Raw genomic sequence first — 15,226 nt, 5'->3', positions numbered from 1 at the left:
CATGGCGCTACAATTCGTTTGTGTACTGTTAGCATGGGTTAGCATGTGGGTCTACAGCTTCTGTGTAAGGTTATAGCACAGGGCTACAATACTCATTCATTACCAGCAAGGCCAAAGAAGCTTTGGCCTACCAATTACCAGTCAGTTTATGTCAATCATACAGCACACAGATGCATCATATGACTTCATGTCCAGAGTTAAGAAGAAGGCAATGGTATCTGAGACCAGATATGACTGTCTCCTCTAGGATGTTGATGGAACATCAAGAACATTGTGCATAAACCGTCCTTCATTTGGAGGAGAACACTTATCAACACCATAATAGAAATTGGGTGAAAGGTTATAATTACATAACTCTTGCTTAGTGAGAAACAGCTCATTTCCGCAAAGGCTCTGTTCTATTGAAGTATAGCTCATCTAGTAGCACGCAAAGCTACCACAAGTCTCAACAACCAATCTTGAAATCCCTGGCCTGCGAGTTGCACATAGACCCATCACAAACCAACATGTGTTGTGAGAGAAATCGGACGAAAGTGGGGCTCAACAAGGTAAAACAACCCCAGTGTACACCATGCTCCAGGAGTCACCAGGAGTCCTTTTGAACAGCTTGCTTAGATGTAGAAGCAAGAAGCAACAGGAACTGGTAACTCAGGTTGCTGTGACAGAGCTTAGGCGGGTGTTGTTTTCCCTTTAATATTCTAATGGGAGGAGGGGGTGGAGGTAATAAAGAGCAGGGAACTGAAACCTAACCAGCAGACTATCAGCTCCAGAGAGCCAAGTCACCTGATCCTGAGTCACATCTTTACCTGGGTTGCATTGTCTGACGGAGTGAAAAGAGAAACCCAGACAGTGGAACCCCAATCTGCATGCATGGACCCCAAAATAGTTCCCAAGTGAAGTTGATTCTTATTTCAACTTTAAGCAAAGATAATGTGACTCATATGTTAATTGCCTATATGTAGCTAGCCTCTTTGGTGTTTTAAGTGAAAGTGGAAGTTCATTCAACTGTCTAAGTTAACCTTTATGCTAAAAAGGCCCAAGGGCAGTTTTGGTGAGTAAGCAGTTCTTCAAATCATGTACTTCCAATCTGACAGAGAGTGCTTTGTGAAGGAGAATTGAAGGTGTTACTCCTCCTTCTCCTCTACAAGTAGATGGGGGTCAGGGAGGGAATGCCCCAGGACAACAATAGTATACAATATGCATATCCTGTGTTAGGCAACAGTTAACCTCATATGCCCATGACTCTCCTTCTGCTCGTTTCACCTGGGCGATCACATGCCAAGACAGGTGCCCAGCACACCTGGGGAAAAAAGAAGGGGGGATGGTGGACAGCACCACACCCCCTGGAATGCTAGCCACCATTCTCTCCCCGGGACGTGGCGCTGAGGCCCGGCTCTGAAGGGCCCGCCACATAGCTGACATTCCTCTCAGATGAGCTGAGTGCGCTGGGGAGAGGGGTGGGGGGGTGGTAGTCTCTGGGGGGGGCGGAGGGGAGCAACAGTCGTACAGTACCAGAACAATGCTCCTCACAGCCTGCCACCCGACCCTCCTAGCCAAAACACAGCCAGTCAGCACAGAGCAGAATACCAACACAGCGCTAACAATGCTCGGCAGTCAAAATAAAGGGGGTGGGGAGGTGGGTGGGAGAGTATCCCCCCTGCCACCATGGGGTAGATAGAGGGACACGGGACAGGGAAGAGGGGGGAAAGGTTTCGAAACAGGATTGTACCACGTACCGTAAGTATGAAAGCAGCTAGGTTAATGAGGTGTTCTTTTAGATACCAGAGACAACAAATGGCAAAAGCTTGAGAATGAAAGTGTAGACTTTAACATTTACTATTGCTATACAATTACGAAAATGTTAAAACCGCAGTATGTTCAAGGTCTGATTCAGACGTAAGAGAACACTGAGAGCTTGGCTACGACAAGAAGAGAGAAGGGTGAAAGAATGAAGAGAGAGAGAGAGAAAAAAAAGAAAGAAAGGATTTCGTAGTCATATGATGGTGACATTCTTCGTAGAATTAACCAAAAGCAAAAGGAAACGGTCACGAGAAAGTGTGAGGAGAAAAAGAGTCCCTTTAACATGTCATGAGGTGGCAAGGAGCGAATCAGGAGAGGAACAAAGTCAAAGAAACCCACTGTCGTCTCATGTGATTTTCTAAAATGTCACCGTCTCTCTCCAGTCTCCCATCACTCCTCGGTTGAGTCAGTACAGCCTGCCATGGTCCCAGACGTTCTGATGACATCAGCACAGCAACTACACACTCCAGCTTGAAAAACAACCCTCAGTGTATAAAATCACTCCTTCAAATCAATTCCATGCACCCGTAGTGCCCAACAAGGAGCCCAGTAACTGAAATGCCATACCGTTAGGAGGGGCTCTTATGAAGCCATTCTCGTACATGTAACAGTACGCCACGCTGCTGCAAACAGTGTTGCCTTCTCACACTCCATCACCGGAATACCCGATGTTAATCAGCTACGTCACCGAAAAGCTAGCAATTCCAATGGCGTGGATGGGGGTATTTCAACTTAAGGAGTGAGTTTACCATTTCAACTCGGTTACATACAGTGTGTCAAGAAGTGACTCAGGGCTTAAGGCCTAACAACTAAAGGGTCTTATTTTGAAAGCTCAAAAAAAGAACAGAGAGAAGAGTTTTTAAACCTCGAGATTTAAAATTATTATTATTATTTTATTTTTTTAAATCATCATCAAGTGTGAGAGAAACATGTGAGAGGTTGGGTGACTAACGCAGGTTTAGAATTAAAAAGTGAGATGCATAATGAACCATATCTGTTTATACACATTGCAAACCTGTTTGACACAGGTGTTATGTCGTGTATTTGTGGAGATATGCTCTGTTTTGACAACAGCGCCACATTTTTGCATCGTAAAATCAAGTGGGCACTTGTAAAAGGCCAATGGTGTTGAAAGAGTATATTGAAGACATTTGTGTTCTATTGTTACACAGAAAGACCCAAACAGGTTTGTTTTGGTTAGTACAACAAGTTAGTGTAAACAAGTGGTATTTTAGGAAGACCCGCCACTGTCCATTAGCTCTGGCAACTTTGTGCTTTTATAAATCTAGTCCAACTCAATAGTGAGAGGACAGTTTCCCAGTTCTACTATGTTGTCCTATCTGCAATCAGCAACAGTGTGTGCAATTCCAATGGCGTGGATGGGGGTATTTCAACTTAAGGAGTGAGTTTACCATTTCAACTCGGTTGCATACAGTGTGTCAAGAAGTGACTTAGGGCTTAAGGCCTAACAACTAAAGGGTCTTATTTTGAAAGCTCAAAAAAAGAACAGAGGGAAGACTTTTTAAACCTCCATTTTTTTTTTTATTGTGTTTGGACGTAGCTGATAAAATGCAGAAGTGGCTCACAAGCGTAGAACAGTATGTCACTTCCTCTTTTCTGTGGTAATGAAGGCAGAGAAAGAGAGAGTCCAACAGTAGAGAGAACAGCAACATCAACCTTCACCAACCTTCACCAACCTTCACCAACCTTCACCAACCTTCATCTCAAGGTGTAAAGCAGCTGTTCCCAAATTTGGGGTTGGGACCTCATGTGGGTTCCCCTGATTTTAAACTGAGAAAATCTAATTAACCTCTATGATTTGATAATACATTTTAAAAAATATATATATATATTTTGTATGAAGACAAACAATGCCTGTGCATTGCACCTGTTGCCTACAATTGCACATGTATGTTTTGGGGTTTGAATCCAACCAATAAATTCACATTTTAGGCCATTAGAATACACTTGGACGTCATTATAATGTGTTGGAATAGCCCACAATCAAGTGTTGTGGTCATGGGAAATTATGGATGTCAATTTGGGGGCCACAAGACCAACAAAGTCTGGGAACCCCTGGTGTAAAGATAAATACAAAATACAGTTTGATCATGACAGGCTGTACAGTTCACCCTGCTACCGTAGTCTATAGTCAAGTACATGTAACCATCATACATCAGTTTAGTGTCAAATGCACCATGCTGTGTACTTAATTATGGACACATTTTTCCATCACATGAAATAGAATAGCATATGGAATTTCTCACTTTCTGCCGCAAAATGATGAATTCATTTCGTCATTGGAAAATGCGTCCATCCATGAGCTAAAAATGAAGAAAAGAGCAGCTGCAGCAATCTAGGCAACTTCCAGCCACCTTGTCCCACTCTGGGACAGGGGACAGAAGGACCATAATGGTAGCGATTTCAGAAGTGCTCATTTTCTGTTGAGTTATTGGTTGCCCGTTTTGTGGTTCTTTTCCAGCCGAAAGGTATTCCCCTCCACTAACGCCATGACACAGGAAAGATGACTCACTCAGACCAACCACATTCCACCTCACTTTCCTGCAACCGCGTGTACCAGGAAAAGAAACAAGAGGCAAACCAGGAAACAGTCACTGCAGTTTCCTGTATCAAAAGCAGCAACAAAGAAGTCTGTGACATGGTGCTTTGTTCGTTTTTACTCGTAACACATGAGAGGCATAGGGCTGGCAATACAGTGTACTTTAACGACAAGTGCTGTCCTCAGAGGCGTGATGGTGCAGCGTCATCACCAGGGGCCATTTTAACTCCTCCATCTGCCTAGGAGAGTGGAGAGAAAGCACCATCCTCCTCCACCCCCTCCTCCTCCCTAACCACAGCCCTATCACACCGGGCCCAGGAAGTGCTACAGGGGTTCTAAACCTCTCTCAGTTTAGGAGTGTCTTTTGGATTATAAAGAAACACCTACACCTACTACTAGTCACTTCCAGTTTCTATTTTCTGTAATCAAACACAGGAGTCAGATAACCTTTTCCTTTGTACACAGATGCTCAACCGTGTGATCAAAAGCTGGCAGCAGAAGCAATAACATGAATCATTGTCAAAAAAGACACTTGAGAATTTCTATTGAAAGAAAATAACTGAAGAAACAATGCAATGTTGAATGCATGGGATGCATAATGGCAGACATGTGAGTCGTAACTCCATATGGGCATTGGCAGTACGCTGAAGTAAGGGGACCACAGAGCACAGCGAAACACTCCTGTCCCAGACTGCACAGCCTGTTGTTTTCTGATGAGACTGAATCAAGGACATACTTCAGAAGAGAATGAATCATTCATCTGCCATTAACCCCAATGCAACCAACAAGACAACAATATGGTTTCTGATCATGTGATCTCTGGTCTCTTTTCTCTTTTTCATTCAACTGCTTACATAATGCATGGGGGCTTCTACAGCTTCTCCAGATTGTGTCTAACATCTAACATCTGGTTGTTACACAAGTGGAACAAGGAACTGGTCTTACTGCACTTGTGACATCATCCACCAGTCCAACTCCATGGCTAAGCTAAGTTAAACCCATTGTCAGAATTTCCTTGGCATTTTAGAGAATCAGTTTGAATGACCAAGCATAAGCACGCAACTGGTTGGTGGGAAGAATGAGTGTGCAGAACTCAGCAATCTGCAGCATCTGTGGTCCAGTTCTGATGCTCCACACTGCATGCATCAAACTACACCTCCAGGAGGGCTGGGAGTGATATGAGGACCAGTATCACATGAACTTGTTTTCCTCCATACAGCCATGGGCCTTAATAAAATCAGACTGGCGCAGGGGAACATTGTATTTCCCATTACTAATACTGCAGTACTACAGTATATTCTGAGCTGACTCACTATGTGTTGAGGTACTGTTGTAACATTTGCATGCTTTATTGCCTCATGAGAGCTGATGGCGATTTGAAAGAGAGGAGGTTCTCCAATTACACTTCCTTCATTTCATGCACAGATACGAATGGTGCAAACCATTTAACAAACTTGAAACTGACCAAACACAATTATCATCAAGTCTCCTTCTTCATACACTGAGAAATATAAATGCAAAAGTATGTTTTGGAAATGTTTACGAATGCTTTTAAATGCTAGAACACTGGTAGGCTGCTGCCTGGCTACTTTACTTACAGATAAACAGTTCTGTAATGCTAGTCAATTAAAGTTATCATAACACTTCAAACAATAATACATTCTACACGTTGGCTCCAGGGGAGGCTGGTGGAGGTAGAAATCGGAGGACGGACTCATTGTAATGCATGGATGGAATGGTATTTGGGGTTTGGCTTGATACCATTCCTCATTCCGTGCCATGCATTACAATGAGCCCGTCCTCCGATTTCTACCTCCACTGGTCACAACTCTAATTATAATGAGCTACTAATCAACACTGCATATTTCTCACCCAACATCTCCAGCAAGACATTAAGGTGTTGCATTCAACCCATAGGCTGTCAATTGGCCTCCAATTTTGCATTCAAGTAAAAAAGAAAAGAAAAAAAAGAAGTCATTTAGCTGACGCTTTTACCCAAAGCGACTTACATTGCAGTGAGTGCATACATTTCAGTATATATGATCCCAGCGGCAATCAAACCCGCAACCTAAGTGTTGTTAGCGCCATGCTCTACCAACTGAGCCACAGAGGAGCACAAAATATATATGCCATTTAGCTGACGCTTTCATCCAAAGCGACTTACATTGCAGTGAGTGCATACATTTCAGTACATTTGGTCCCAGCAGGAATCAAACCCACAACCTAAGCGTTGTTAGCGCCATGCTCTACCAACTGAGCCACAGAGGACCACAAGTACTGCTCTCTCGACCCAGGACAGTTTTCCCTTGTTCACCCAGTGAGACATACTGTATGTCGCCATGGGTCTACTACTGATCTATCATCAGACACTGAATATTCATATCCTATCAATAATAAACACATTTTATGGCCAATTCATGTCATTATGTTTTTCAAGCATATACTGATGTCTGTGGCTGAGCTTAGAACACAGTGAACACATTTTCAATTAATAAAAAAAACAAAAAAACATTTCAATCAAACATGATTTTATATAATAATAGGTTGATACCGCTACCACTGCATAGCTGTGATCCCGTTCATTTAGTGCTAATGAGTATGTTGAATGCACTTGATTAAGGATATCTTGCTCTTTGTGACACAGGGTTAAAAGGAGTACGAGTGATCATGGTTCAAATGTTACACGTCACATTATTGCACCCTATGACTTCAGTTGTTGCTTTGTGTAGATAGATTAAAACAGACTGCTGACGTTTATGGTATTACATACATCCTGGATGAGTTGACAGTTAATAGGTAGCGTAAGACAAGAGCACAAACTGATTCAGACTTTGTGTGGGTGGCCGTGTTTAGGCCTTTATCTTCATATTTGATCAAAAATATGAATGAACTATTCTGACAATATCATCATGGTGGGCTTAACACCTGGCGAACTTTCAAGAAAACACAAAATACCTTATTCCATGCTTAATTAGTAACACAGCTTCTGACACATCTCCCACATGGTCTACTGTTACAGACATCAAGGAGAAAGGGGGGCAAACACTCAAGTTACATTTGTGGTTTATTTTGTATATGTAGGCTAACATGGTCTTTTATGTCGACGATAAAGATAGATGATGGCTACAATCACGGAAATCCCCAAGACACAGAGGCGGTCACAAAACACGCCATTGAGATCATGAATTGCCACATTTATGTCCACTCTTGTATCCATTCTTGTAGCCCAACTCGTGTAAGAGTGATTTCACTTTGATGATCCACTTCGGTTCGTTACACATCACAATGCTTTTGTTCCATTAGCCTACAAAGAGGAGGGCACCGCGGTCAACAGTCAAGCGATGAGACGTTGAGCTTTTGTCTTTTGTTTCGAAAAGGCAGCGTGGCAGACCACAGCAGAAGTTCTGGGTGGCATTGACATTTTACAAATAAGCGGCCAAACACGTCTCCAATTTAAAGTATACATTTTGTGGTTGAAATTGGACTAAAACGAGTGCATTTGCAGGTATATTTCTAATTTATTTATAGTATAATTTGTCTATACGCCTGTGCATTAATGACTTTAAATGCCTAATTCAAGACTATTTAGTATAGCCGTACACGTCTAAATCACATGAAATAACTGAAATAATGGGGAAATGGAGGCGCGACGAAGTATTTATTTAATTCTAACTAGGCTATTGAACCAGCCCCCCGCCCACATGTCGTTCTTTTCCCACGCACACGAGTTGTAAACAATGATTTAGAATAGCTTCCTTGACTTCTGAGACATCTCTATGTTATCATTCAAGGTTTACTTGGATTAAGGAATAATTTCACTAAACCACCTCTATGCACATGAGTTCTATTTCCTCAGAAAATTATGCTTTATGTACGCTGGAGCCTATGTTGTTTTCGAGAACAAGACAGAAACGCCCCTTACATATCTTAAAATGGCAGCATGTCTTGATTTGTACATTTTAGTGTCGTTTTTATGTCACCGAGTGAGCATGGTCTACAATCAAATGAAGTTATTTATAGAAACCATGCATGAGCGAAGAGCTTCCTACATTATTGGAAGGGAAATGTCTATTTTCTATCACTTCCTTAAATCAACTTAGATCAAGCAAACATGATCCATGCGCATAAAGACACGGAAAATGTTATTGCCTCTGGTCTTCGTGAGAATGTGTTAGTAGAAATCAATTGCAAATCGACAATACCTGTCTTAACACTTAAAATAATCAAAACGTAAGCTTTAATAGCTTGAAGGGGGCTTGTTTGCGCCCCCTCCCGCGTCTAATTCCTTTTTCTACCGTGCCTATAATTCAGCAATACAGTCCGCTGAACACATCAAACACTGCTAGAGATGTTACAGCTGAATATGTTACAACGGCGAGTAAAATGGGCAATTATTGAAAGAAAAATAACATACCCATCCATTGCACAGAGGAAATAGTGACGAAAGGACAGTGAACGCTCAGGAAAGTGAAGAAAAGGTTTGGGTGTTGTTACAACTGCTCGCCCCTCCAACACAGAATTTTTCGCTCTCATAGGCTACGCACAATGGCACGCTTCCTGCTACTGACGTGAACACAGAAATACACAGACATGTACAGACACACGCCTCGTTGTACAAAATGGCCTCTTCTCCTAGCTCAAAAAGAGACACACCTTTGTCACTTTCAACAACGCACATCCATGTTCACTGTTCTGTGCTTTACCGCGGCACCATTGCGCACAGGCTACAGGTTGAAGGCAAATCGCTTGCTATCTGCCATGTCAGCTTCTCGTGCAACAAGGACAGACCGTAGAGACACTTTGTGTCTGCTTCATCCAGAGAGTTGGAAAGGATTATCTTGTTCAAGGGCGCGTATTAATTAATCAAGTTAATGGATCACACTGATCTAACCCAAGCCACTTTAATCAATCGCTCACAGGCCTGCTAATAAATCTATGAGAATAATCACGAAACCATGTTGGGGGCTTTAGAATAAGAATAGTATAATTGCAGACTTGGAGAGCCAATCCCAGCAGGCTTTTATATACAATCACATCCAGTAGACCTAACTAAATAAATAGAACATCTACACAAATGCACTGCTTGCATCATCAAGTGTAGCCTACAGGTTAGTTATGTTTGCTGTGTGTTCAAGGTTACACTGAAAGAAAGTGGAAACATTTAATCTGCAAGAGATGCTTTAGGGGCTGATGCATTGTGGCCATGCTATTGTCAGGGAGGTGGTTCATACACTTGCCTGTAAATGACCTTGTCAGGGACCTGAACATTCAGCTCCAAGACCTAATGTCAAGGCTTTAGCTCAGTGGGTTAAGCTTGTCTTGAGGCAGTCGGACAAAATACTTTACAACCCTAACCCTAACCCGGTTATATTGGTGTCGTAACACAGATACTGTTACAGAGTTAATGTCTGTTAGCAGTGTTATTCCTCTTCCTGGTTCCCAGGGAAAGGTGATCAACGTGGGGGAGGTGGTTTTTATTGTACTGTAGCCTACACCTTCAGCCGGGTAACATTTTACTGTAAGTTGTTCTATAGGCCGACTGTGTAATTACTATTATTGTATACTAACAACATTGTTGTATAACAACAACAACAACATTGTAGTGGCTGTTTTCTTGATGTGTCAATGTTTTTTCTTCAAGAATCTATCCACAGAGCAGCACTGCAGCATGTGGAAACTTGTTGCACCAGTCTGACCGGAGTTACTGCAGTTTAGTGTACACAGGCAATAACAGTACCTCCATAGAGGACTGTAGTTCACAACCTTCTGATCTCTCTCTGTGAGTGTGTGTATGAATTAAAATCATGGTGACTACACAAGAGGATTGGCCTGATTAAGGCACCGTGCAGACATAGCAGACAAACCAGAGGGTTCAATTTCACTGTACACATTTTTAAATTGGTAGAATTAGAATTGTTAAGTTGGTAGAGTAAGCAGGAACAAGATATGTATTGGCCAGCTATGTTTTATTGAGTTGCTCTAATCTTATTTATTAAAGGCACCCTATGCAGGATTGCGCCCTCTTTTGACTGCAAAGGGAATTGCAATGACAATAGTGTTTCCTTCTCTCCCTGCCCTTGCTCAATGCTCAACTACTTCTAACTGAAGCAATGAATCTGTCAATCATTTTCACATTTTTATTTTAGTTACATGACCTTGAAACTTGTGTGGTTGATAGTGCAGTTCGCAGAAACATGAACATGGAAATGAGTTTCAAACAAATGACCTCTTTCAGAACACAAGGCTGTAATGTCAAGCAGGACATTTACAAGGAAATATCATCAGAGTACATGTTACAAACCTATCTGCACACAAAGGCTTCTATTCCTTAGATCGGCTTCCAGCACTAAGAAATGTTTGGGGCTCCCAGGCAGTAGATAGTCAGCCAATGAGCCACACACACACAAGTCCCAGGTTACGCCCACTGCAAGTGGTAGATGCCCAGAAACGTCCTGAAAATGTTGGGAAAGCAAATTCAGGCAGATGGGCAGGGTCTTGGCAGGTGCACGCACTGTCACCGATTGCCAATGCATCATAAGTAATTATTCGGCATGGATAAGTAGTGACATTTTCAAGGGGGAAAAGCTACATATTGCACCTTTAAGTAACCATATGAGCTCCTTTTGGTACATGAACTAGATCTCCATCAGAATCAGAATCAGAATTAGAATCAGAATCAGAATCAGAATTATTTTATTTGGCCAAGTATATTTGCACATACAGGAAATTTACTTGGTGAGGTTGGTGCATGGGACATAAAAAACAATAGCAAATATTGACAAAAATTTACAAAATAGCTAAATATTAACAAAATAGCAATAACAAATTTACAAATTTACAAAAAGACTTGGCTACCATCAGACACCGAGAGAAAAGACCCATTCTCTCGGTAACTGACAGGTCAGCAGGTTCCAGGACATCTTTTGCTCTGCAGGCCATAAGACTGCTCAACTGCTTACCACCTCGGGCCCAAGTTGTGTGATTTGTATCTTCCTGTGTGGTAGCTTGACACTTGTTAGAGGTTTGTCTCTTGTGTTCCTCTTTGTCATGTCATAGAATTTAGTCGCCTGTGCTTTAGTGTATTTAGTTAAGTTCTTTGGTTTGTTATTTTCCTAAGCCTGTCTACTCTGTGGATTCCTACCAGTAAAGTGGCTTTGCCTTTCAACTGCATTAGTTCGTCTCCTCCCACTCCTCTCTGTGCCTGGGTCCTACTCCACTCACACCCACTTACAGCGTCAATCAGCCCCGTTTTTAAATATGTGCCAGAGATCTTCTCTAAGTTCTATATCTTCTATAAGGCTTTGTCTTTGCGCAAGATATGACAACATATGACAAACTATGTATTGATGGATAAATTAATGAATTAAATGAATTTCGTTAGCCTGTTCCTATGTGTGAATCATATAGTTGCATTTTTAATAAACATTTTTTACACAGGCCATCATTACAACATAGAAAAACAAACACCGAATGGAAGCCCCGTGGCTCGAATGGGATACGCATTTTCACCTAATTATAATCACTTGCACCAAGTTTCATCACTGGCAACACTCAGATAGATAGATAGATAGATAGATAGATAGATAGATAGATAGATAGATAGATAGATTTCCACCTCCACCAGCCTCCACTGCATTCTACATCATACTATCATTCAGTAGGGCTGGTAGTAATGGTATGCATGGTTGGTCGCCTCAGATGTTGCTCTGATAAACGGCTGTGGATGGTTGGCCCTCGTCCACCTATAGAGTAGGGCATGAGGTTATGTTAAATTGATGTCACCTCTTAACTTGAATATCAATTTCTAAAGCTAACACTGAGGCCTGTGACTTTGTTAGGGTACATCGCTGCACCTTTCCTTACCTTGCAACATAGCAACAACCACTGTCACTGCCACTGCCACTGCTACCCCTACCACAACCACCACGACCTATCCTGAGACAGAAAACAAACACAGCAGCAGACTCTGTTTAGATCCTAGTGCATTAACTCAGATGTTACTCTGTCATACTGACTGTAGAGGTCAGTTGTAAAGAAAACCATCAAGAGATCTTAGAAATTGTTTGGAGAGGATCTTCATTGCAGAAATAGAAAAAAAAAGAAAATGTAAAAAAAAAAAAATTCATGACATATTCATGTGCAAAACAGAAAAACAGTGGGCAAACCAGAAACGTTGTCATATGTTATTTAGTAAATGAACACAGTTATATTGATTATTTCACAAACATGTCAGAGGTACTTAAAGTATAAATGTTGACATACCAGCAGTAGAAGTGGTCGTGGCTTGGTTGTCATGGTTCCATCTGGACACAAGGGGGCGGCAGAGACCGCCTCATGAACTAACAGGCACAACAGGTGCATCTTATGGTTTAATTATGACCTTAAATTGTGCATTTTGTATTCCCTGTGTGGTAGCTTGACTCGTGCCAGTGTTCTCTCATGGACATGTCTTGGTAAAAGATTCTCGGGAGTCCTAGTTGTTTTAGTTTAGTCCTATTGTTTATTATTTGGTTGTTTCCTGTCGACCCTGTGGATTACTTTAAGTAAAGTGGCTTTGCCTTTCATCTACATTCCCTCGCCTGGTCTCCTCTCTGCGCCTGGGTCCTACCCCAGACATCCTCACATTGGCTCCGCACTGCTCCATTGTGTCCATCTTACAAAAGCAAAATTAATCTACCCAAATACTGACTGCTGACCGTACTTGTGCCAGATGCATACTGGCACCAGCTAGCCTGTCACACATGTTTTGGACATGCCCACTTCTACAGCCATTCTGGGAAGCAGTCTTTGATTCCCTTTGTGACATTTAGAATATGACTTTCAAGGTCCATCCCATCACTGTTGTGTTCGGTGTCAGGCCTGAGAGATCAACAGACTGGTATAATGTGGCCTTTACCATTCTGCTGGCCTGACGCATCATCCTTCTAGATTAGGTCAGAACCTCTGTCACATGTCAGATGGATAAAATAGGTCATGTTTCATTTCATTTAAAATTAGAGAAGATTAAGTTTACTTTGAGAGGAGCCGAGGACAAGTTTAACACAAGTCTGGACGCCCTTTCTGCTATATTTCGACAACTTGACTGGCTGGGAGGAATGCTAATCCCCTTGGTATGAGAGTGTGAAAAGTTCATAGTGAGAACATTGACGATACATTTGCAGAGTTTATTATGTGAGTAGTTTGTTTGCTTACTTGAGTTTTGAGTTATTGTGTGTATTTCAGTTGCTCTGGTTCGAACTGCGAACTGAATTTCTCCCCAGTGGCCAGAGATGGAAGATGTCCAACAGACTTTCACAACATTTTCCACAGCTCCTGTAAGCAAATAGAAACCAGCCGATGGACTTACTTGTAACGGATCCCACAAGAGCAATAGTAAAATACGGATACCACAAAGGGCATTAAATAAAATAATTGTTATCTGATAGGAAGTAGCCTATTGAAACAGCTGTTAAGAGAAAGCATCAGCATATTAATGACTTCTAAACTGAATTAGTGTAGTGGAGGGAGGGAGGGAGGGAGGGAGGGAGGGGGAGTCTAGGAGGACGCATCCATCAGGTAGTCTCACAATGACAATGTTCCAGAGCATCGGTTTTGAGCCGTTGCTCATCAGTGCCTTTCAATAACTGTTACATGATGGGGATAAATTGTGGCTGGCTTGCTAAACAATGACCAGGGATACCCCAGAGTGAGTGTGTGTGTGTGTGAGGGTGAGTGTCAGTGTGTGTAGGGGTGAGTGTGAGGGTGTGTGTGTGTGTGTATGTGAGGGTGAGTGTGTGCATGATTGTGCAACGGCTGCAAACAGCCCAGTAGCAGCAGCTGCCATATCTCCTGTTTAGAGTAATGTTGTGGTGTAGGTGAATAGGCAAGCACATATGGTGTTTTTCCATGTACTTTACATTTGTTTTATTACTTTATCATATAAACAAATACAATCTGTATTAAAATCAACAAAGGATGATTGCAAAGATTTGATTCCATAACAGATCTGTGCAAATAAATTCATTAGTTTTGCCAACCCCACCCCACCCCACCCCCCCTGCCAACCTTCTCTACATGATTGTGAAAACTGTCCGTTTTGTTCTGTATTTGTCCTATAATTTTACAATATATAATTTTAATATAACAGACATGAGTGAAGTACAGTATATTCACACCCTGCATTAACACAGTTTTATTGTACCAAGCCTACGAGGGAGCATAGAAACGAGATGTTAACTACCATACCTCACTGCATTCAGAGTACATACTGTAGGGTGTGTTCACCAACAAACAATGTTTAATTTCAGTCAGAACTGCAACCAAATAGAACATTTCAGCCCACTGCATCTATGAACCAAGAACATCATACAGTCAAGTCAGATAGAGGACAGCGAGAGAGTGAGAGATTGCAGCGTCTCAGATTGCTAGCTAGCGCTGTTGAACGCCACACAGTCAGTCAGACTCAGAGGACAATGAGAGTGAGAGAGTGCAACGTTGCTATAGCCACAGCATGAGGAAGTGAAGTTGCCAGTAGCCGCAGGTGTGGGTTCAGTTTTGCTTCTTTTCCCATTTATGGAGAAGGTTAGGATTTGGGAAAGGTAAGCTGATCCTAGATCTGTGCCTAGGGGAAATTTTACCCCGGAGCTGGTCAGACAGGAAGTCCCTCGCAGTGAAAGGATGTGGAGCCGCCATTGGTTCAGAAGGTTGAGGTCTGGGCAAAGTTTCAAAGAAAAAGAAAGATCGTCTTTTTTTTAAAAAGGCAATGTGGTGATATTGTTGTCCAGTCAGGTGTGGAAAGTGCTACAGAGAAAAGAGAGAGAGACAGACAGAGAATGAGAGAGAGAGAGAGAGAGAGAGAGAGAGAAACAAAAGAGAGGAGAGAGAAAG

At 42.1% G+C, this 15,226-nt stretch overlaps 2 protein-coding genes across 9 annotated transcripts in view; both read right to left on the bottom strand.

Moving 5' to 3' along the window:
* The window catches only part of ptbp3 (polypyrimidine tract binding protein 3), a 40,549-nt gene extending 31,657 nt beyond the window's left edge, over positions 1 to 8,892 (bottom strand). For all 7 annotated transcript variants that reach the window (XM_083669840.1, XM_083669843.1, XM_083669838.1 and 4 more), the window contains exon 1: positions 8,775 to 8,892. The gene's annotated coding sequence lies outside the window, so the exon portion shown is untranslated. The remainder of the gene's footprint in view (positions 1 to 8,774) is intronic.
* A 5,358-nt stretch (positions 8,893 to 14,250) lies between these two features.
* mcc (MCC regulator of WNT signaling pathway) overlaps positions 14,251 to 15,226 on the bottom strand; it is a 68,764-nt gene continuing 67,788 nt past the window's right edge. For both annotated transcript variants that reach the window (XM_083669836.1, XM_083669837.1), the window contains one exon: positions 14,251 to 15,226. This exon is cut by the window's right edge and continues 1,783 nt beyond it. The gene's annotated coding sequence lies outside the window, so the exon portion shown is untranslated.

This window comes from Argentina silus (assembly GCF_951799395.1).
Source record: "Argentina silus genome assembly, chromosome: 5".
NCBI lineage: Eukaryota > Metazoa > Chordata > Actinopteri > Argentiniformes > Argentinidae > Argentina > Argentina silus.
This window is presented reverse-complemented; position numbering and strand designations above follow the sequence as displayed.